The sequence below is a fragment of the Trachypithecus francoisi genome, unplaced genomic scaffold (genome assembly GCF_009764315.1).
Source record: "Trachypithecus francoisi isolate TF-2019V2 unplaced genomic scaffold, Tfra_2.0 Lachesis_group5, whole genome shotgun sequence".
NCBI classification, from domain to species: Eukaryota; Metazoa; Chordata; class Mammalia; order Primates; family Cercopithecidae; genus Trachypithecus; species Trachypithecus francoisi.
Window position 1 is genome coordinate 76,865,718 of NW_022681470.1, and position 23,495 is coordinate 76,889,212.

Genomic DNA, 23,495 nt, shown 5'->3' on the forward strand with positions numbered 1-23,495 from the left:
TGCAACCTGTGCCTCCTAGGTTCAAGCAATTCTCCCACCTCAGCCTCTCGAGTAGCTGGGATTACAGGTATGCACTACATCACCCAGCAGAATTTTTTTTTTTTTTTTTTTGAGACAGGGTTTCACTATGTTGGCTAGGCTGGTCTCCAACCTCAAATGATCCACCTGCCTCGGCCTCCCAAAGTGCTGGGATTACAGGTGTGAGCCACGGCGCCCAACCTGTTTTGTTTTTTAATTACTTTAGCTTCAGTTTCCTTACCCATGAAACAGAAATAATAAAAGTGCCTACCTCCAAAGGGTCATTATAAGAATTAAATAACATTGAAAGCAAAGCCACATGTTGCCTGGTATATGGTTAGCAGTCAATCAATAATCACTATTCATATTGTTATCATTAATTTTATATTTATATAATACTTCTGGACTAATTTTATTCTAAAATATACTCATTTCCTGTATGAAGCCAGTCTGACCAACATCAATGGAGTGTGTGGCACTGGACAAGGCCCCAGGAACACCAGGAGGCATCAGAGAGTCTCTCCAGTAGAGAAAGCTGCTTGGCATAGGAGGAGCTTGATTTAGGAAGGAGTAAGTGGGCATTAAGTGAAGCTCAGATTTTTTTTAAACTGCTAAACATTTGGAAAAAGTAGTTTTATACAGGCCCATGTATGCACATGGTGCTCACATGCAGTACATTGGTGGCAGTTCTTGATTCTTCACCTCTACTCTAAAAATATTGCCTGTCTTCTGCCCTGCTCTCTTCATACTTCACTAAGCAACTGGTTAGTTTATTCGAAAATAAATTATGCAAGGAAGTGTTAGTGACTTAACTTTACTAGTCTTAGAAAATAAATTGGAATTGGAATTGGTGTAGTTAAAGCTCTCCCTGCTGGGAGCTTCAGGCAATATTGTTCTCAGGAGTGTATACTTGGGGTTTGGCAGGTGGAATGTATTCACTCATTTATCCAGTCAGCCAACCAGCCAGCCAGCCAGCCAATCACTCAACAAATGTGCCAGCATATAGATGTTGAACAACACAAGCATGACCCTGACTTTATTGGACTTTGAATCTAGAAGGAGTGGCAAGCATTCAACAAGCAAACTAATAAAGAAATAATTACAAATAGTGGTAAAGGCTAAAGAAAAAAAAAGATAAAATGATAAAAGATGGGGCAGAGGGCCAGGCGCAGTGGCTCACGCCTGTAATCCCAGCACTTTGGGAGGCCAAGGCAGGCAGATCACAAGGTCAGGAGATCGAGACCACGGTGAAACCCTGTCTCTACTAAAAATACAAAAAATTAGCTGGGCGTGGTGGAGGGTGCCTGTAGTCCCAGCTGCTCGGGAGGCTGAGGCAGGAGAATGGTGTGAACCCGGGAGGCGGAGCTTGCAGTGAGCCGAGATCGCACCACTGCACCCCAGCCAGGGTGATAGAGCGAGACTCCGTCTCAAAAAAAAACAAAAAAAAGATGGGGCAGAGGACATGCATACATGCAGTGATATCAGGAAAGACTTCTCTGAGGGCAGGTATTTAAATTGAGGTGTGCAGAAGAAGTCAGCCCTGCAAAGACGAGGTCAAGCAGCAGATGAAATGGCAGCAAAAAAAGCTTGGGCTCTAAGACTCAAAAGAGGCTAGCACCATGAGAGCTTGGGATGGGCAGCCAGAGACAGATAGTGCATTGCCTTGGAGATCCTGAAAAGGAGTGTGGACTTTACTAAGGTACTAGAAGATCAGGAAAGCTTTCCAGATCTCATTCACATGTAGGATCCTTTAATTTATATTTGTATTTCAAGAAAGTGTAATCTCATTTTAATTTAAGACAAAAACCCTTAGCTCTCTTAACTCTTTCTTAGTCAGCATCATCTCGGTCCTCTGTAATTTCAGACTCTTGCCCTGCCCAGCACACTGTGCTGGAAAGAGCACAGGTCGCCTTTGTTCTTTTCTGGCGCTGCTATTGCCGGTAGCTCAACCTTGAGCAAATTACTCAGCATCACAAATCTTGTCTCCTTCATCCATAAAGAAGGTGGGATTGGGGTTGATCTCAAAGATCACTTTTGCTCTAAATTAATTTAACCAAAACAAGAAGAAAATAATGTCTTACCCTCCCAGGGCGTGGCCCTTACATTTCCTGCTGCAGAAAAAGTGTGATTTGGGGGGTTAAGAGCATGATTTAATCATCATTCTGCATGCTAATTCTTCTACCTTGAGCAAGTGACTTTATCTCCCTAAGCCTGTTTCCTTGTCTGTAAAATACACATAATAGCCATACCTACTTTATTGGGTTCTTACAAAGATCCAGGGGCATAATTATTCACAATGCCATTAATACCATCAACATGCATAGAGCCTCCCATAACAGTTTGGCAGGACTTGGATGGGGGAAATAATGGGTGTAAGACTTGAGGCATAATCCCAAACAGGTCTTGGAACTTACTTTCATGAATCAGCATCTATTGTGCCAATATTAAGGGTGAACCAACATGAACACTAGATCTGTTTGGAGCCCAGAGGTAAAGTCTGGTCTGGAAACTTGAGGCCGTTGAAAGGTTTTCAGCTGAAAAGGTATTAGCTCACTTGATGTGAAACACATGGTCTATTGGGAACCTCAAGAAAACACCAGCCATCCACAGTTCCCATCTCTCGTGTGTAAAGAATGAAAGGGGGCGGCTGGACAAAGCTTTATTCTAACAGATATAGTCACTGCCAGCAAAGAAAGAAGAAGAAAACAATTAAACTTCTCACATGAGCTAAATCAAATAAGCCCACCAACCTCTTAGTAAAATATACAGGCATTGAGCCTGGCTGCCTTGACACGTGTTTAAAGACTACCCAACTTTCAGAGGAATAAATAGACTTCAACTTGTGCGGCTCTCAGGAAAATTTCAAAAGTAAATGCCATTTGATGGCACTGTTTTCTCCCTACTGTTCATAAAATTCACAGAATCACAGGGTCGGAAAAAAACAAACAAGAAATCATTTCACCCCACCTGATTTCTAACTTATTGACTTCATAGGCCAAATGATTCTGAGCAAGATGATCCTGAAATTCAAGTTGTAACTCAACTGCTTAACCAAATAAGAAGAGAGCTGGAGTAGAAATGAAGACTAGGGAGCAAAAGGGTAGGTCCAATTTTGACGACATTTTTATTTCTCTGAGAGCTCAACCACATATTGGCCAGCTTCATTTTGTATAATTCCAAGAATACTCTGCTTATGCAAGTGCTTCCCACTCAAATACATCTTTTGAAATTAGTAGGTGTGTTTCCTGGACTTGGCTGCTTCCAGTTGTCGGCCATTTGGAAAGCCAGGAGGAAATGAGGAAGGGAGATAAGGACAGAGGGCAGGCAGGCTGCCAGCTCTAGCTCCATTCCTGACTCCACACAGAGGAACATAATGATAAGTAGTCAAAAACAAGTGAATGGGGTGTGGGGTCCTGCTTTCTTAATAATGATTACTCAGTTTAAATAGACAAAATATTGTATGATAAGTTGGTTACCTAGTTGTATGTAGGCTACAGCTTGTATATTGGAAAGTAGGAAGGACAGAAGAAAGGAAGTAGGGGATGGGTTGGAAGAAAAGCAAGGAAAGATAAACAGGTGAGCATGCAAAAATGCACTAATATACGAATTAAATGATCATAACCATTTAGTGAGGACTAGGCTCCGTACTCTATGCTTTAAAGATATTTTCATGTCAGTCCTCAAAGAGAGACATTATTTTTCCGCCAAAAAAAAAAAATAATAAACTTCATGGTTTGTTAGTACTTTAGAAGGCTTGATTGGCTTTTTTCTCTTCTCTTCTTATACTATGGAAACATTGCTTTGAAAATAGAAAACAAATGTTTACTGCTTTTTTTTTTTTAGACAGAGTCTCTGTCGCCCAAGCTGGAATCTAGTTCCATAGAACTATCACAGTGGTGCAATCTCAGCTCACAGCAGCCTCTGACTCCCAGGTTCAAGTGATTCTCGTGCCTCAGTCTCCTGAGTAGCTGGAATTTCAGGCATGTGCTACCACACTCAGGTAATTTTTGTACCGTTAGTAGTGATGGGGTTTCACTATGTTGGCCAGGCTGGTCTTGAACTCCTGACCTCAAGTGATCTGCCAGCCTCAGCCTCCCAAAGTGCTGGGATTTCAGGTGCGAGCCATTGCATCCAGCCTGCTTTCAGCCTTATAACTGGCCCTGTGTCTATAAAGCACTGAGTGAGGCAGCTGGACCACCCAGCAGACCAAGGACTCAGAGGAAGATACCAAGGAGAATACAGAGCATGGCTTATACCTGATTAGAGTGCACAAGAGACCCAAGGAGCTCAAAAAAGGTTGATGCCCTGTCAGAAATCCTTTTACTGACCCTGCTTCCCTCTCTGCAAACTGTATTGCACCTCTTAACTCTCCAAAAAGGTTGGTTAAGATCCGCAGGAAACTTTCTCTGTTGTTAAAGGTAAACCTAGATGGACTATTTTGACTGAGTCAACTTGTGACTGCCAAGCACTTACTTGAGAGTATTCATTTGTAATATAAATAACACTTAAACATACACAGTTTTCCCTTATTGAAAAAAAAATTGTGTCTTATATTTTAGTATTGTTAACAGTAGAGGCATGTAAGAGAACAAGCTTGTAACAACAGAGTAAGCACCAGAACAATCTTCTCTAATTGGGAGGGAAGTTCCTCATTTTTCCATAACGGCATTGACATTACATCTCCAGATGCTCTGCCAGATTGTTAACTCTACACCCCACAGCATCTGATTTTGGCAAGCTTAGATCAGGACACACGACTGAAGCCAAAACTGCCTAGGAGCCATGTGAATAAAGACCAAGTCTTAATTAGCGGGTCAAGAAACAAGCTAATCAATTAGCAGCCTGGCTTTCTCCAACTCACCAAATTAAGATGCCTTTATAAGCATAGATGATCTTTGTAAATGAACTTTCCCCTCCAGTTCGTCCTCTGGGAGGTTAGACATTACAAGAAAATAGCTGTATGAATCATCTATATTTCTAAAAAATACTGAGTGCCTCCAGGTGTGATACAGATGGTGGACAATAAAAGGGGAGAAACCATTTTTCATGAATAAGGCACATAGATACATGCACTCATAAACACCAAATCCTCCTTACTTCCTGGCAGGACTCCCCACCTCTCCACCAAGGTCATCAGCAGTACCAATGTCCCCACATTCCACACCCAGTAAAAATGTCTAAAGGGACAGAGAAATCTAAAAAATGCACAAACAAATCTCTGAAGTCAGATTGCCTGGATTCAAATTCTAGTGCCACCGCTTACAGGTTGTGTGAAATTGGGTAAGTAAACCTCTGCAAGCCATAGTTTTTTCAGTCTATAAAATCAAGATCATGTTAGTACTTTCCTCTTGGGGTTTTGTGAAAATTAAATAAGTTAATGCCTAGAAAGTAACCAGTATGGTACCAGACACCAGGTTTTATGGTCAGGACATAATTGCTAACCTGTAGTGTTCCTTCAAATAAAAAGAAAGAGGAAGAGGAGAGAGGAGAGAAACAGAAGAGAAGTGAAAAGGAGGGAAAAAAGATTTACTTTATCCTCTTCATATTTCTGCGATGATGGAAGAAAATTTAGCTGAATATCTTTAGGATGTGTTGCAGCCAAGAAAAGTTAGATGCCCTTTAGAAGAGGGAAGAGGAAAGCCAGGAAGAAAACAAGTGTCTTAGTCTGTTTTGTCCTGTTCTGTGCTATAACAGAATATAACAGAATGAGTTATCTATTATTTATTTATTTATATATTTTGAGACAGGGTCTTGCTCTGTCACTGAGGCTGAAGTCTGAGCATTCAGTCTTGGCTCACTGCAGCCTCAACCTCTAAGCTCAAGTGGTCCTCCCACCTCAGCCTCCCAAATAGCTGGGACTACAGGCATGCCCCAACTTACCTGGCTAATTTTTTTTATTTTCTGTAGAGACAGGGTCGCATCATGTTGCCCTGGCTGGTCTTGAACTCCTGGACTCAAGCAATCCTCCAGCCTAAGGCTCCCAAAGTGATGGGATTACAGGCATGAGCCATCTCAGCCAGCCAGATTATTTATTTGTTTGTTTGTTTATTTATTTATTTATTGAGAAAGGGTCTTGCTCTGTCACCCAGGCTGGAGTGCAGTGGCCGGATCACAGCACACTGCAGCCTCAGCTTTTCAGGGTAAAGCAATCCTCCCCAATCAGCCTCCTGAGTAGCTGAGACCACAGGCATGTACCAACATGCCTGGCTAATTTTTGTATTTTGTAGAGATAACGTTTTGCCATGTTGCCCAGGCTGGTCTCAAACTCTTAGGCTAAAGTAATCTGCCTGCCTTGGCCTCCCAAAATGCTAAGATTAAAAGCATGAGCTACCATGCCTGGCCCAGCCACATAATTTATAATGAACAGAAATTCACTGGCTCATGATTCTGGAGGCTTGGAAGTCCAAGATCAAGTGGCTGTCATCTAGTGGGGACCTTCTTGCTGTGTTATCCCAAAGCAGAAGGGCAAAGACAAGGTGAAAAAGAGATCAAACTCACTTCCTCAAGCCATTTTATAATTGGCATTAATCTATTCATGAAGACAAAGTCTTTATGGCCTAATAACCTCTCAAAGGTCCCATCTATTAACCCCGTTGCATTGAGGATTAAATTACCAGCACATGCTTTTGGGGGAACCCATTCAAACCACAGCAGCAACAGAAACTGCCGTATCATGAATATCGATGATATACCAATTATTTTGTCCATATCACCTCACTTTCTGAAGAAATGCACACTCCAGAACTTCAGGCGTCTGCCAGGTGTCACACAGTCAGTTGAGCAGTGGAATTGATGTTTAAACCCACGTCTGTTTGTCTATAAGGTTCACCTTGTACCACGACAGCTGCGATGTCAAATTTGATCCAAAAATCATTTGCATGGTTTGTCTTATTTTATCTGTCCTTCCCAACAATGCTGATAGAGAAAAAATTAAGCTGTAATATTATTTCCAAAGAACATTATATGATCCTTAGTTTTTAAACCCAAACTCTGACATACTAAGGAGTTATAGGCTTGAGTTATTATTGTTTTTAATGTCAGACTCTCATCAAAAGGAGGAATTATACTTCTTAGGAAACACCCTGAATAAAATTAAGTTTAAAATGGGAGCTGTCTTTCCAGATACCTCAAACTCCACAGGTTTCAAATTAGTCTAGACATTCAATGGCCTGGAGGCAAGAGTCTGGAACATTTGTCTATTCTCACTGATCCAATTAAGAAGGACATGAGAAAGACTTTCAGAGATGTATTTACTGCATGCAAGGTTACCAGTGGATTCTTCCTCCAATTCTCTTGCCCAAATTATTGAAAAAGCTTCCATGCTGCTCTCCCAGCTCCTACTTTTGCCCACCCCAATCTATTCCAAGTTGTGGTAAAAAAGGATCATAATGTGCATCAGATCATGTCACACTCTTCCTCAAAATGTTTTTGTGTCTTTGAATTATCCTTCGAATCTACTTCAAAATTTTGATATGGCCTTTGAAGTCTTATATGATGTGGCCTCATCTCGAGCCACACTCATTATCCAGGTCTTTAAAAACATGAACAAATTTTGTTTTCATGACCAACTCTCACCAAACATTTTCTGCTTTAGAGCCTTTGAATATACTGATCTTCTTACCTACAATAATCTTCTTTGCCTCTCCTATAGTCCCAACCCACCAACACACACACACACACACGCACACACACACACACACAAAACCATTCCCACTGCCACTTCCTTCTCATATTTTAGGTCTTCAGAGAAGCCTTTCCTTACCCACTGCCTTCAGTACTTCTGGGCACAGACAGGCCTCCATCCCAGCCATTGGTTCTTGTCAATATCACCTGTTTGTTTTCTTCATAGTAATCAGGACAAGTTGTCTTCATTGGCTCCTCAGTGCCTTCCTGGAACATGAAGGGCCTCCATAAAATTTTGTTGGGTAAATGAGCAAATGAACAAAGGTGTATGCAGCTTGTTACCCTCACTTTGTTTTTCTTCAGATCTCTAATAACTCCCTCAAGCTGTATTATAGCTTTCCTTGTTTACTTCTTTATTGTTTGACTCTCCTTTTAGAAAGCAAACTCTACCAGAAGAGAGACATTGTTGGGTTCATTGTTTTATCCAGTGCTCAAAATGGTGCCTGGCATATAATACGCACCCAGAAAGTATTTGCTGGATGAGTGAATGAATGAATAATTGAATACTTGTATCCCTAGAGTCAAGTGCAGTGTCTAGATCAGAATAAATGCTTACTAAATGGAAATGTGCTCCAATTTCTTCTTATAATTTAGTAACAATTTGATTTTGACCCAGCTAGAAGCTATGATTAATGTTTCATACAGTCAAAGGCAATAATAGACTCCATTTTATAAACAGATAGTTCATGTTCAGGAGCAAGGAGTCACCTTTTGCCTCACCAAACCTTTACACCGGTCATCTGTTGCAAGTTCTGAATTGAAAAATCTTCTCCTGGTATGACCTTTTGGATCACTTTTGACTCAGTGGTCCTCCATCACCTTCCCTTAGGGCCAATGAAAATCAACCTTGGGAGATGTTCTGTTGAAACAAGGAAGCAATGTGCCCTTCAAATAGCTGTTTCCATGACCAAATCCCACTTCAACTCTTTCAAGTACTGCCTATAACACTCACAAAAGAAAACAAATCTCTCTTGACACAACAGTTTGACCAAGTTCAATCTGGTTATTCATGTTATTCCAACTTTTTTTGGTAGAGAAGATAAACATGGTCTCTGAAAAAAAAAAAAAAAAAAAACCATAATCAAAAAAGCACCACCCAGGCCCTTCCAAGGCCCAGCCCTGCTTTCCAGATGCTCTCCCTTTTCAGCTTGGTTTAATTAAAGCTCCGTATGTCAGCAACCCATCAGATTCAGGTGTGATTCAGATTGCCCCAAAGCATCAGAAAACCTGCCAAGCAACCCAAGCATGAGAGTGAAGTTGAGAAATGTACTCCCCAGAACAAAGCTCATCATTACAAGGGGAAGTCTTGCTCAGAGGAGGAACAAAGTGATTATCTCTCTCTGTGCTTCAAATTTAGACACACAGCAAAAATAACTAGGTTCAAATGCAATCTGCATCATAGATCAGTGACAATGCTCTTGAGGGAGGTGTGATACTTCTGAAGTCTAACTTCTGGTCAAAATTGGTGACCTCTCAAATTGTGGCCATGGTATGCAAAAGATGTTGAGAACCCTAGTGAGTCTGTACCCTCACACAGTAGAAAGCTCACAGCTTGCTTGTTTATTCTTCTTTTTCCCCTTGATGTGTCAGATCTGAACTTTTTGTAGTGCCTCTGGGTTCGTAGTTAGACAAAAATGCATTAGCTAACAGAGTTGTCTAGCTGTGGTAGCCAGAAATTGAAAGATAACTTGCAACATGATTCAGTCATAGATGAAAACCAAACTCCTATGGGAGAGGGGGAGAGAATTCTCTATGAATAAACAGGACCCTTGCTCAAGACCTGAAGCTCAGAGTGTGCAGTCCCTGCAAAGGCAAAGAGAAAAAGCATTTAAAAATCTCCTACAGTTCCATGTTATGGAGTGCTTATCTCCAGGTTACATTAGTGGGGTGCTTAGCCAAAACTGTTAAGAATTTTTATCATGCAACCAAAATAAATGTAAAACAAAAATGGTCCTTACCCAAAACCAGACTGTATAGACAATGCATCTTTATGATTCTGCAAATCACCAAACATCTTTTCATTACATTTCTAAGAGATGTCACCAGAGGTTTTAGGTGACATTAACAAGAGTAGTTCATTAACATTTATTTGATCTACAAACTTCTAGAACAACTATTAAGTGGTGCATGCTCCAAACTGAGTGAATTAACTGGTTGTTTTCAGATCCTGAAGACAATAGTTATGCTTTTGGCAGCTCAGCAGTGATGCATGTGGGTTAAGAGAAGTTTGCTTGCAACAGTTTTCATGGTATAAACAGCATCTTGAAACATTTTCAGGAGCAGCTAAATAGAAATAAACTAAAACTAAAGCTCCTGGCATGGGCTTGATACACAGAATGCAGAGCAATGTGCAGCTACATAGGATGGTTTATCACTAGGATGTGAGATGTAGCTCCTTAGAAATTTCACAGAAGCTACCATACTCAACAGGCCATGACATTTTTTTAAAAAATTCAGCCTCAGCAACAAATCAGCTCAATGGGATAGTAGCAAGATACAGTGGAAAACGCAGTGGATGAATTAGGATGCACTAATTCTCCTCCCAATTCTATTTTTAAGTTTCTGGATGACCTTGGGCAAGTCACTTAATATATCCCCCTCAATCTGCATATCTGCAAAGTAGAAATAACAGCATCTGACCCAGCTACCACACGGAATTGAAAGAAGGTGATCTATGCAAAAAAATGCTTTGGTCCTGGGTACAGGCCCAGAAGAATTAAATGCAGGAACTCAAACAGATACATGTACACCGATATTCAGCTCAGCATTATTCACAATGGCCAAAAGGTGAAAACAACCCAAATATCCATCAACAGATGAATGGACAAACAAAATATGGTGTGTACATGCAATAGAATATTATTCCATGTTAAAAAGGAATAAAATTCTAGTACGTACTGCGAAATGAATGAACCTTGAAAATGTCATGTCAAATGAAATAAACCAGACATCAAAGAACAAATACTGTATAATTCCACTTATAGGAGGTACCTAGAAATAGGCACATTCCCAGAGACAGAAAATAGAATAGAGAGTACCGAAGCTGGAGAAAAGGGGGAATGGATGGCTTTGTTTAATGGGTCCAGAGTTTCTGAGATGGCAAGTTCTGGAAATAGATAGTAGTGATGATTGTACAACCTTGAACAATGTACTTAATGCCACTAAATGGTACACTTAAAAATGGTTAAAATGGGGTGACGGAGAAGGACACAAGATGCTATGGGGTCCTGGGTCAGAGTGGATGGTGAGCGGGATATCAAAAAAAAATTAAAATGATAAATTTTATATGTTATCTGTATTTTACCACAATTTTTAAATGATTTTTTCATTTATTTTATTGTAGTTTAAGTTCTGTGGTACATTGCACAACATGCAGATTTGTCACATAGGTGTATAATACCACAATTTTTTAAATGTGCCATAATACCAAAAGTTCCATGCAAGTGCTGAATATTAATTTTTAGAGTCCTGACTTTTCCTTGTATCAGTTTACCAGCTTCACTTGAAAATGGCATCCCCACAACTTAGGCATTTATACCAAAGGGGGAAAAAAAAACAGTAAAAGCATGCTCAAATTTCTACCACCTTGTTGAAGAAAAGTTTTGATCAGTAGGTGTCACCTGCTGGAAGTTTGGGGACTAAATACAGTGCAATAGCTAACTAGAAAAGAGAAATCTCTTTACAAGATTTTAGAAAAAAAAAATCCTTTTTCCTTAAATATTTTTGTTCAATGACATCAAAAACCTGTGATCAAGAGCATTTAAAATTGGTTTCAAACAAAATTAACCACAACTGAAAAATCAGGAGAAGACAATAGGGTTTATGACGAAAAAGTATATGGGAAATAGTCAGAAGGAAGGGGTTGAGTCCAACTTTTGATGAACCTATATAATTTGTTGCCTCCAATACTAGGATGGTCTCCTAAATCAGCAGTTCCCAACATTTTTGGCACCAGGGACCAGTTTTGTGGAAGACAATTTTTACACAGACCAGGGCAGTGGGGTGGGGGATGGTTACAAGATGATTCAAGTACATTATGTTTATTGTGCATTTTATTTCTATTATTATTACATTGTAATATTACAATGAAATAATTAAACAACTCACCATAATGTAGAATCAGTGGGAACCCAGAGTGTGTTTTCCTGCAACTAGACAGTCCAGTCGGGAGGTGATGGGAGACACTGACAGATCATCAGGTATTAGATTCTCATAAGGAGCATGCCACCTGGATCCTTCGCATGCATAGTTCACAATAGGGTCAGTGCGCCTCTGAGGCTCTAATGCCACTGCTGATCTGACACGGGGTGGAGTTCAGACAGTAATGTGAGCAGTGGGGAGCAGCTGTAAAAACAGATGAAGCTTCACGGGCATGCCCACCACTCACCTCCTGCTGTGCGGTCCAGTTTTTAACAGGCCATGGACTGGTACTGGGCCCATTAGGGTCCCCAGTCCCCAGTACCAGTCTGTGGCCCAGGGTTTGAAGACCCCTATCCTAAATGATCTGCCATCTGGTTTATTTCTCAGTTGCTTCCTCCCCACTCTAACAGTGTGTGAGATTTATCAGTGGCTACCATCTCTTGTACACTCTTTATATGGTATACTGGGTTGAACTGTGTACTCCCAAAATTCATGTCCCTATTCAGTGCTAAAAAGAAATGAGCTATCAAGCCATGAAAAGACATGGAGGAAACACAATGCATGTTACAAATGAAAAAAGACAATGTGAAAAGCTATATACTGTATGATTCCAACTACAGCATTCTGAAATGGCAAAACTATAGAGATGGTAAAAAGATCAGTTGTTGCTGGGGATTAAGAGAGAGGGAGGGATGCATAGGCAGAACCAAGAGGATTGTTAGGGTACTGAAACTCCTCTATGTGATGCTATAATGGTGGGTAAATGTCATTATACATTTGTCCAAACCAAGAATGTTCACAACACCAAGAGTGAGCCCTAATGTAAATTATGGACTTTAGGTGATAATAATTTATCACTATATGTTCAGCAACTGTAACAAATGTACCACTCTGGTAGGGGATGCTGATAATGGAGGAGGTTGTACATGTGTTGAGGTAGTGGGTATTTGAAACTCTCTGTACCTTCCTCTCAGATTTGCTGTGAACCTAAAACTGCTCTTTAAAATGGTTTTCAACAATATGTACAAAAAAGGGAGAAAAAATCATGTCCATATAGAACCTGTGAATGTGACCTTATTTGAAAATAGTGTCTCTGCAGATACAATCAAGTTTTAGATGAGATAATGAATTAGGGTGGGCCCTAAATCCAATGACTGTTGTCCTTACAAGAGAGAAATCTGGACACACAGACAGACACAAAGAGGGAAGAAGGTCATTTGAAGACAGGGGCAGCCACTGGAGTGATGCAGCCACAAGCCCAGGAACACCATGGGTTGCCAGCAACCACCAGAAGGTGAGAAGAGATTAGGAAGAATTTTTCCCTAGAGCCTTTGGAAGGCGCATAGTCCTACCAACACCTTGATTTTTTATTTCTGGCCTTCATAATTGTGAGATAATAAATTTATATTGTTTTAAGCTGTTCAGATATTGATAACTTGCTATGGGAACCCTAGGAAACCAATACACTTGGTGAACCAGATCCTTCACAATCCATACCAATTTATCTCCTTAAATAGTTCCTTACCCCCCATGCTCCAGAAACACCAAACTACTTGTCATTACCCAAACATGACATACCAATTCCATTCTTCTTTGCCTTTTTACCAGCAGTTTCTTCTACTCTAAAAGTTTTCTGCCCCTCACTTACCTAAAATAATCATACTCATCCTTCTAAATTGAGATTAAGCAAATTAACATTATCTCCATGAAGTCTTCCAGAATACCCAGTCACCAAAGTTGGTCATGTTCTCCTGTCTGCACCACACAGATCTTTGGGTTAGGGACTTAATTCTATCTATTTCTACATTGCCTGTACCTAACGCAGTTCTTGATACATAATAGCACTCCAAGGAGTTTTTTTTAGATGAAATAATTATCAATTACTGACTTGATAAAAAATAATTAAGCGTTCCAAAAGAAGGCAAGGAAATGTCAATAGAAAGAAAATGAAGCAATCTTTCTTTTAATAAGTCTTATTTGTATAATTCACCAACATTTTTCATCTACATAAAAATTTTTTAAAAACAATACCTTATCTATTCTCAAGAAAACAAACATGATGACATAAAGTAATGTGCCTATATTTTGAAAGTATAGATTTCAATGAGTACATGCCACTACATGTTCAAAACTACACTGTCCATTCTGAGGGAAACAGAACAACAGACTGGAGATAAGAATACCTCTGTTTGTGTGCTGGCTCTTTGGATTAGTTGATCTTTTTAAATTTGGTTTCCTCATCTGTAAAATAAGGTGCCTACAATTTGACCTCTGCTTTTTATATAATTTTGCATATCACCTTATTCATCTTCCAATATTTGTTGGCAGTTCTAAGTAGCTTTACATACAATTACCCTTAATTTAAGAAATAAAATAAGAACAGGTTCAAATAAAACCAGCAAATAATTCAAAGATCATTTCTATTTGATTTTGGAAGTCAGAGACAGAAAAAGACAGACAGCATCCAAATTCAATCATTCCATTCAAACTCAATCATTTGAATTCATTCAATTCCTTCCCCTTCACATCTGCATCAGAGCCCTTAGTTCACTTGGTCCCAATAGCCCTAACTTAGAGAATTAATATGGTACTGAAAGGTTCATGACTACTTTGGATAGACCAGATGTTGATGCCTTAAATTTATGTTAGCAAGTTTTGATTGTATCCATTCTTGCGGGAAGGTTTAGTGGGGAATTGTGTCTTAGTCAGTTCACATTGTATAACAAAGCACCATAAACTGGATGACTTCCTAAGCAACAGACATTTATTTCTCACAGTTCCAGAGACTGGAGGTGTGAGATCTGTGTTCCAGCATGTTCAATTCTGGGAGGACCCTATTCCAGGTTGCAGACAGTCAACTTCTCCTTGTATCTTCACATGGTGGAAAGAGGGCAACAGAGCTCTTTGGGATATTTTTTATATGGGCACTACTCCCATTCACATGGGCTATACTCCCATCATCTCACTTACTCCCAAAGATCTCACCTCTCAATTCCATGACTTTGGGCATTAGGATTTCAACATCTGAATGCTGAGAAGACACAAATATTCAGTCCATAACAAGTGGGCATGAGAAGGAGCTTTCATCTCTCACATATTCTTCTTTAGTCTAAGACCTTCCAACAGCAAGGTCTTTTCTTTTTCTTCCTTATATACTTTAATCAGAGCTTACAAGTATGTTCCACACATGATTGATAAGGAATAAATCAATGCTTCATTATTATTGATAAACTATCCCCAAACTGGGAAGCTTAGAGAAGAATACTTTATGACATCTATCATCTTGAAATTTGTAATAGATCAAGTCCCATGTTGCCCCATGTAGAAGACACAAAAGGAGAGACAAAAAAGGAGCTTGAGTAGCATCAAGAGAATCATTGCCATTGAAAACAAACAAAAAGAGTAATTTTATATGAGGATATATTGGTCTAAATGATAACATTTTTTCTTTGAAACAAAGAAAAAAATTGTATGTGCTCCTTATTATAAGGTTAAATAGACACTAGTTAGAAGAAGCGTGGGCTCTTATTTCTAATTATGGGACTTGCAGAGTTTGTAGAGAAGCTATTTAGCCAACATATCTTATCGCAGAGACTCCTACTTGATAACATCCTATATAGGATACACAATGACACCATTTCTCTCTGGACACATTGAACTTGAGAACAAAGACGCAATTATGGTTACCAAGGGCAACTCTCTAACTTGGGTTGTCCAATGCTTATTAAAATAACTTAACAAGAGATTAATTCCAGTACTTCAGAACAACAGAAAACAGCCAACACTGGAAGTAAACATCTAGTAAAACAAGATCAATAAATGGGAAATCGCAAAAGTTGGATTCACCAGAATCAAGAATGTCTTCTCTGCAAATCCTTAAACTATGGGAAAATTTGGTTCAAAAACATATGAACATGTTTCTGAATACAAACCTATACATGTGTGTATGTACAAAGTATATATATATATATATATCAAATATGTATATATTATATAATAAACCTTGTATAAATTCACACAAAGGTATGACAGTTGATTAATCCACACTTGGCCTATTACTGAAATTGAATTTATAAATATAAACCAACTCCCTTCCATTACAAGTCCTCTCTAAGACTCAACTCACTAGAATTTACTTAACCTCATGATACATTTTTTGTTATTAATCTTGTTAAACCCATGCCCTTTCATTGTGAATCCATTGGATCCCTGAGATCCTTCAAAAGCTTTGGGAAGGATGAAAAGACACTTTTTCTTCCCATGTACAGCTTCATAATACCTTCTCCTGCATTGACATACCTAATTTCATCAAGATCCCCACCTTTAGTGATCTGCAGGTGAAATGCAGGGACGTGACTCCAAGTTCATGACCCAACTTAAGTCAGCCCCATGCTCAGTGGCACTCTCAAGACTTCCAGATAGGTCTACGGGCTGTAATCACAGCATGCATCACCCAGGAAACAAAAAAAAAACAGCCTCCCTCTCCTAGAGTTCCAATTTCAATGAGTGCTTATCCACCCTATGAAAAAAAGGGAGAAGATAAATTCTTGTAAACACTGGATTCCCAGTTCCTCTCTCTCTTCCCTCCTCACAGTCTGCATGTAGGAAGGAGGAAGAAAGCTGGTATGGTAGGAGGAAGCAGAGCTGGCTCAACCTTTCCTTTCACAGGTTCTGTGGTCAAGTCAGCAACTGGGTCTGACTGCAAAGAAAGCTAATCAGAATGTGAAGGATGACGTAATTCCTGTTGTTTTCAGGTGTGAGTCATTAGTAACAAATTCAGAGCAACAACAACAAAAAGAACACACATCTTGTACATATTTTTCCTCCATTTCTAGGAAATCAGTAGTAACATAATGTTGGTATTCAATCTATATAACTATGTTAATGTAGATTATAGATGTATTCATCTATTATAGAAAGTAGCAAAATGATATTACCAAACTGTAGATAATTTATCATTCTTAAGAATGTATGTATGCATTATTCCTTAGCAAATGTAAAAGAACAGAAATCATAACAAATGTCTCTCAGATCACAGTCCAATCAAACTAGAACTCAGGATTAAGAAACTCACTCAAAACCACTCATCTACATGGAAACTCAACAACCTGCTCCTGAATGACTACTGGGTACATAACGAAAGGAAGGCAGAAATAAAGATGTTCTTTGAAACCAATGAGAACAAAGATACAACATACCAGAATCTCTGGGACACATTTAAAGCAGTGTGTAGAGAGAAATTTATAGCACTAAACGCCCACAAGAGAAAGCAGGAAAGATCTAAAATTGACACCCTAACATCACAATTAAAAGAACTAGAGAAGCAAGAGCAAACACATTCAAAAGCTAGCAGAAGGCAAGAAATAACTAAGATCAGAGCAGAACGGAAGGAGATAGAGACACAAAAAACCCATCGAAAAAACAATGAATCCGGGAGCTGGTTTTTTGAAAAGATCAACACATTTGGTAGACTGCTAGCAAGACTAATAAAGAAGAAAACAGAGAAGAATCAAGTAGATGCAATAAAAAATGTTAAAGGGGATACCATCACCAATCCCACAGAAATACAAACTACCATCAGAGAATGCTATAAATACCTCTATGCAAATAAACTAGAAAATCTAGAAGAAATGGATAAATTCTGGACATATACACCCTCCCAAGACTAAACTAGGAAGAAGTTGAATCCCTTAATAGACCAATAGCAGGCTCTGAAATTGAGGCAATAATTAATAGCTTACCAACCAAAAAAAGTCCAGGACCAGACAGACTCACAGTTGAATTATAACAGAGGTACAAGGAGGAGCTGGTACCATTCCTTCTGAAACTATTCCAATCAATAGACAAAGAAGGAATCCTCCCTAACTCATTTTATGAGGCCAGCATCATCCTGATACCAAAGCCTGGCAGAGACACACACACAAAAAAGAGAATTCTAGGCCAATATCCCTGATGAACATTGATGCAAAAATCCTCAATAAAATACTGGAAAACCGACTCCAGCAGCACATCAGAAAGCTTATTCACCACGATCAAGTGGGCTTCACCCCTAGGATGCAAGGCTGGTTCGACATATGCAAATCAATAAGCATAACCCAGCACATAAACAGAACCAAAGACAAAAACCACATGATTATCTCAATAGACGTAGAAAAAGACTTTGACAAAATTCAACAGACCTTTGTGCTGAAAACTCTCAATAAATTCGGTATTGAAGGCACATATCTCAAAACAATAAGAGCTATTGAGAGCTATTTATGACAAACCCACAGCCAATATCACACTGAATGGGCAAAAACTGGAAGCATTCTCTTTGAAAACTGACACAAGACAGGGATGCCCTCTCTTACTACTCCTATTCAACATAGTGTTGGAAGTTCTGGCTAGGGCAATCAGGCAGGAGAAAGAAATAAAGGGTATTCGGTAAGGAAAAGAGGAAGTCAAATTGTCCCTGTTTGCAGATAACATGATTGTATATCTAGATAACCCCATCATCTCAGCCCAAAATCTCCTTAAGTTGATAAGCAACTTCAGCAAAGTCTCAGGATATAAAATCAATGTGCAAAAATCACAAGCATTCTTATACACCAGTAACAGACAAACAGAGAGCCAAATCATGAGTGAACTTCCATTCACGATTGCTTCAAAGAGAATAAAATACCTAGGAATCAAGCTTACAAGGGATGTGAAGGACCTCTTCCAGGAGAACTACAAACCAGTGCTCAACGAAATAAAAGAGGACACAAACAAATGGAAGAACATACCATGCTCATGGATAGGAAGAATCAATATCGTGAAAATGGCCATACTGCCCAAGGTTATTTACAGATTCAATGCCATCCCCATCAAGTTACCAATGACTTTATTCAAGAATTGGAAAAAACTGCTTTAAAGTTCATATAGAACCAAAAAAGAGCCTGCATTGCCAAGTCAATCCTAAGTCAAAAGAACAAAGCTGGAGGCATCATGCTACCTGACTTCAAACTATACTAAAAGGCTACAGTAACCAAAATAGCATGGTACTGGTACCAAAACAGAGATATAGATTAATGGAACAGAACAGAGCCCTCAGAAATAATACCACACATCTACAACCATCTGATCTTTGACAAACCTGACAAAAACAAGAAATGGGGAAAGGATTCCCTATTTAATAAATGGTGCTGCGAAAATTGGTTAGCCATATGTAGAAAGCTGAAACTGGATACTTTCCTTACATCTTATACAAAAATTAATTCAAGATGATTAAAGACTTAAGTGTTTGACCTAAAATGATAAAAACCCTAGAAGAAAACCTAGACAATACCACTCAGGACATAGGCATGGGCAGGGACTTCATGTCTAAAACACCAAAAGCAATGGCAACAAAAGCCAAAATTGACAAATGGGATCTAATTAAACTAAAGAGCTTCTGCACAGCAAAAGAAACTACGATCAGAGTGAACAGGCAACCTACAAAATGGGAAAAAAAATTTGCAATCTACTCATCTGACAAAGGCCTAATATCCAGAATCTACAAAGAACTCAAATAAATTTACAAGAAAAAAACAAACAACCCTATCAAAAAGTGGGCAAAGGATATGAACAGACACTTCTCAAAAGACGACATTCATGCAGCCAAAAGACACATGAAAAAATGCTCATCATCGCTGACCATGAGAGAAATGCAAATCAAAATCACAATGAGATACCATCTCACACCAGTCAGAATGGTGATCATTAAAAAGTCAGGAAACAACAGGTGCTGGAGAGGATGTGCAGAAATGGTAACACTTTTACACTGTTGGTGGGACTGTAAACTGGTTCAACCATTGTGGAAAACAGTGTGGAGATTCCTCAAGGATCTAGAACTAGAAATACCATTCGACCCAGCAATCCCATTACTGGGTATATACCCAAAGGATTACAAATCATGCTGCTGTAAAGACACATGTACACATATGTTTATTGTGGCACTACTCACAATAGCAAAGACTTGGAACCCATCCAAATGTCCATCAATGATAGACTGGATTAAGAAAATGTGGCACATACACACCACGGAATACTATGCAGCCATAAAAAAAGGATAAGTTCATGTCCTTTGTAGAGACATGGATGAAGCTGGAAACCATCATTCTCAGCAAACTATTGCAAGGACAAAAAACCAAACACCACATGTTCTCACTCAAAGGTGGGAACTGAACAACGAGAACACTTGGACACAGGAAGGGGAACATCACACACCAGGGCCTGTTGTGGGGTTGGGGGAGCGGGGAGGGATAGCATTAGGAGATATACCTAATGCAAATGACAAGTTAATGGGTGCAGCACACCAACATGGCATATGTATACATATGTAACAAACCTGCACGTTGTGCACATATACCCTAGAACTTAAAGTATAATTTTTAAAAAGTATGTATGCATTAATAAACATACTTACAAATATTTTCTATGTAAAAATAAAAGTACACAAGATACTTCTCATTTGGCCCATTCTTTTCTAGGTAACTATATATTTAGGTTCAATATAGTTTCCACACATCAGTTTTCAGATGCAGTCAGTGATTTTTACGTATTTGGGGATATTTTCAGACACTGCTCAACTGAAATTATTCTTTCTACCCTAAAACCAAAAAAAAAAAAAAAAAAAAAAAAGTCTAAACAATTACTTCCATGGTTTCTAGGCAGAACAAAAGGAAAAGGAAATTCAGGCGGAAAAAAAAACATTTCTGCATACAAGCAGCAGACAATTTGCCAGAAGAAATATTGAGATAAAATTAACTTTTAAAGTTTCATAAGCACAAAGGCCAATTTAACAAATTAGGAACCATTAGAACTAAAGGTTTGTCAATGCTGTGTGTGGAAACTTGTAAACAGAAGAAAAAAGACTAGAGGTTTGGAGAGTTGTATTGGGGGAAAGCTCTTTCCAAGTCTCTTCATCTCTTCAAATCTTGCAAGTAAAGCTAATCAGCAAGACTACCCTTTTGCCTATCTTTCAAAGGATGTTTATATAGCACATATTCTTGGAATATAGAGATACTGTCTCCCTCTAGAGAAAAGGGAGGTATGTGTTTTCTATCAATTTGCTTTCTATATATGTTTTACTAATAAATAAAAGATATAAATATGTTTGGAGTACATGTGATAATTTTATACATTCATATAATGTGTAAACATCAAATCAGGGTAACTGAGATATCACCTTAAATATTTACCTGTTCTTTATGCTAGAAACGTTTGACTAATTCTCTTCTAGATACTTTGATATGTATTATATTGTAAACTATAGTCACCCTGCTAATCTATCAAACACTAGATCTTATTTCTTCTAACTGTATATTTGTACCCTCTAATCAACTATTTAAAGATCTGGTCTTTAAAGAATGACCTTTTTAAAGTCATGCATATTCGTATATAATTTATATGCAGTAAAACATTTCACTTTTAATTGTACAGTTTTATGAATTGGGACACATACACACCGTCATGTAACCACCATCTCAATTAAGATACAGGATACTTCCATCACAACGAGAACTTCCCCTGTGGTCTTTTGTAGCCAATTGTTTCCCTCCATCCCCAACCTCAGAAAACCACTGATCTATTTTCTCTTCTTGCAATTCTGTCTTTTCCAGGCTATCATATGAATGGATTCACATAGTATGTAGAAAGACTTGCTTCTTTCTCTTAGCACACTTTGGAGATTCATCTGTGTTGTAGTGTGTGTCCATTGAGAGGCTTCTTTCATAACGCAAGTGAGAGATGAGTGGTAATATCGGTGGAGAATGTCGACAAGTTGTAGAGACACAAAGAAGGACAAATGAAAGCGTTCATTTGGAGAAAGAACTTCACAGCTTATAAAGAAAACCCTTAAAAATAACAAACTGATTTCATTTTATATGGTTGTGTAGTATCCCCTGGTGTGCATATGTAACATTTTCTTTATCAAAGTACCTGTTGATGAGTACTTAGGTTGATTCCATGACTTTGCTATTGTGAATAGTGCAGTGATAAACACATGCATTCAGGTGGCTTTTTTACATAAAGATTTCTTTTCCTTTATATAGATACCCAGCAGTGGGATTGCTGGGTTCCATAGTAGTTCTATTTTTAGTTTTTTGAGAAATCTCCATACTGGTTTTCATAAAGGTTGTATTAATTTACATTCCTACCAGCAGTGGATAAGCATTTGCTTTTCTCTTCATCTTCGTCAACATCTGTTGTTTTTTGACTTAATAATAGCCATTCTGACTGGTGTAACAGGGTATTTCGTTGTGGTTTTAATTTGTATTTCTCTGACAATTAGTGATGTTGAGCACTTTTTCATGTTTGTTGGCTACTTGTTTGTCTTCTTTTGAGAAAAGTCTGTTCATGTCAAACTGAGTCTGATGTTCTGATTTCACAAAATGAAGAAATAGATGTCCAGGGAGGAAAAGTAACTTTGCACATTGTCATTAAATCTTTATTGGTTGGTTGAAATATTCACAAGTGTAGAAAACTACTCGAGGAGCAAAGCACTGGGTACAAAAGAGTAGTAGCCATGGTGACCAGAAACCTTGGAATAATTTCACAGCTCAGCTTCCCAGTCCTCTACATAAGCCCCACTATACACTATTTTTCTTACAATTATTTTACCAGTGGGGAAACAGAGATGACTTTTCTCAGGGTTACATTGTGGATTGTTGTTGTCAAGAGCAAATTGGAAACTTCTAACATCTGGTCCAGCACTTTGCCACCACTTCACTTTTGTTCTGGAAAAGAGCCAAAATTAGCTCATTGTAAAGAAGTCACCGAGCTCTGATTTTTGTGCAAATAAACACTATGGTTTGCCATTTAAAAAACTATTACTCCAAGATCAATTTTCAGAATTCAACCAAACGAGGACCCCTCTCTCTCAAACAACACGCTATCGTGCCCCGCAGATGACTAAAGGACACAGTGGGCTCGTGCTTTACATGAGGTAATGCCACATGGATCACACCCTGTCTGTTAGAAGGAAACACTAGAGGATGAGAGCCGATCAGGTTGCAGACTCCAGAGACCTGCCACTCTTCTCTGTTGAAAGCCACAGAAATGGCAAATTTAACCCAATTTGAAAATGATTTGAGTCCTCGCTGACCTGGGGAATTTCATTCAGCAGATAACTCCTCAATGCATATATATAGACAGGGTTGTACAAGCAAGACTGAGAGATTCCTTCCTTGAGCATTTTGATGTGAGCGTCTCTTGACCTTGGGAATAAGTCTCAAATAACTCATTAATTAAGGAAGGAAAACACTCTGAAGTTGGTTGTTTTGCATCAAGGAGCTAGAACAACTGGTTGATTGTTAGATGTCTCTGCTTGTCCATTAGTCCTTCTGGTGTTTGAAGATGATGAATCAATAAAAAGTCTGAGGGGCTCTCTGGAATCTCAACGCATCTGTTATCAATGCCAGCAGAGGCTGGCAAAACTATGTAAAAGCCCGTGGAGCTATTCACGGAGTCATGTCAGCTCATAAATGAGGAGCGGAATGACTGTACAAGTCAAAATACGATAGCTTCACAGGGTGCTGCTATCCAAATTGAGACATGTACATTAAAGTAATTAGTACACTGAAGTATTATTCATTCCTAAGAAATGAGACTATATAACAGACTTTTAATTTCTTCTTATACTTCTCAGTATTTCC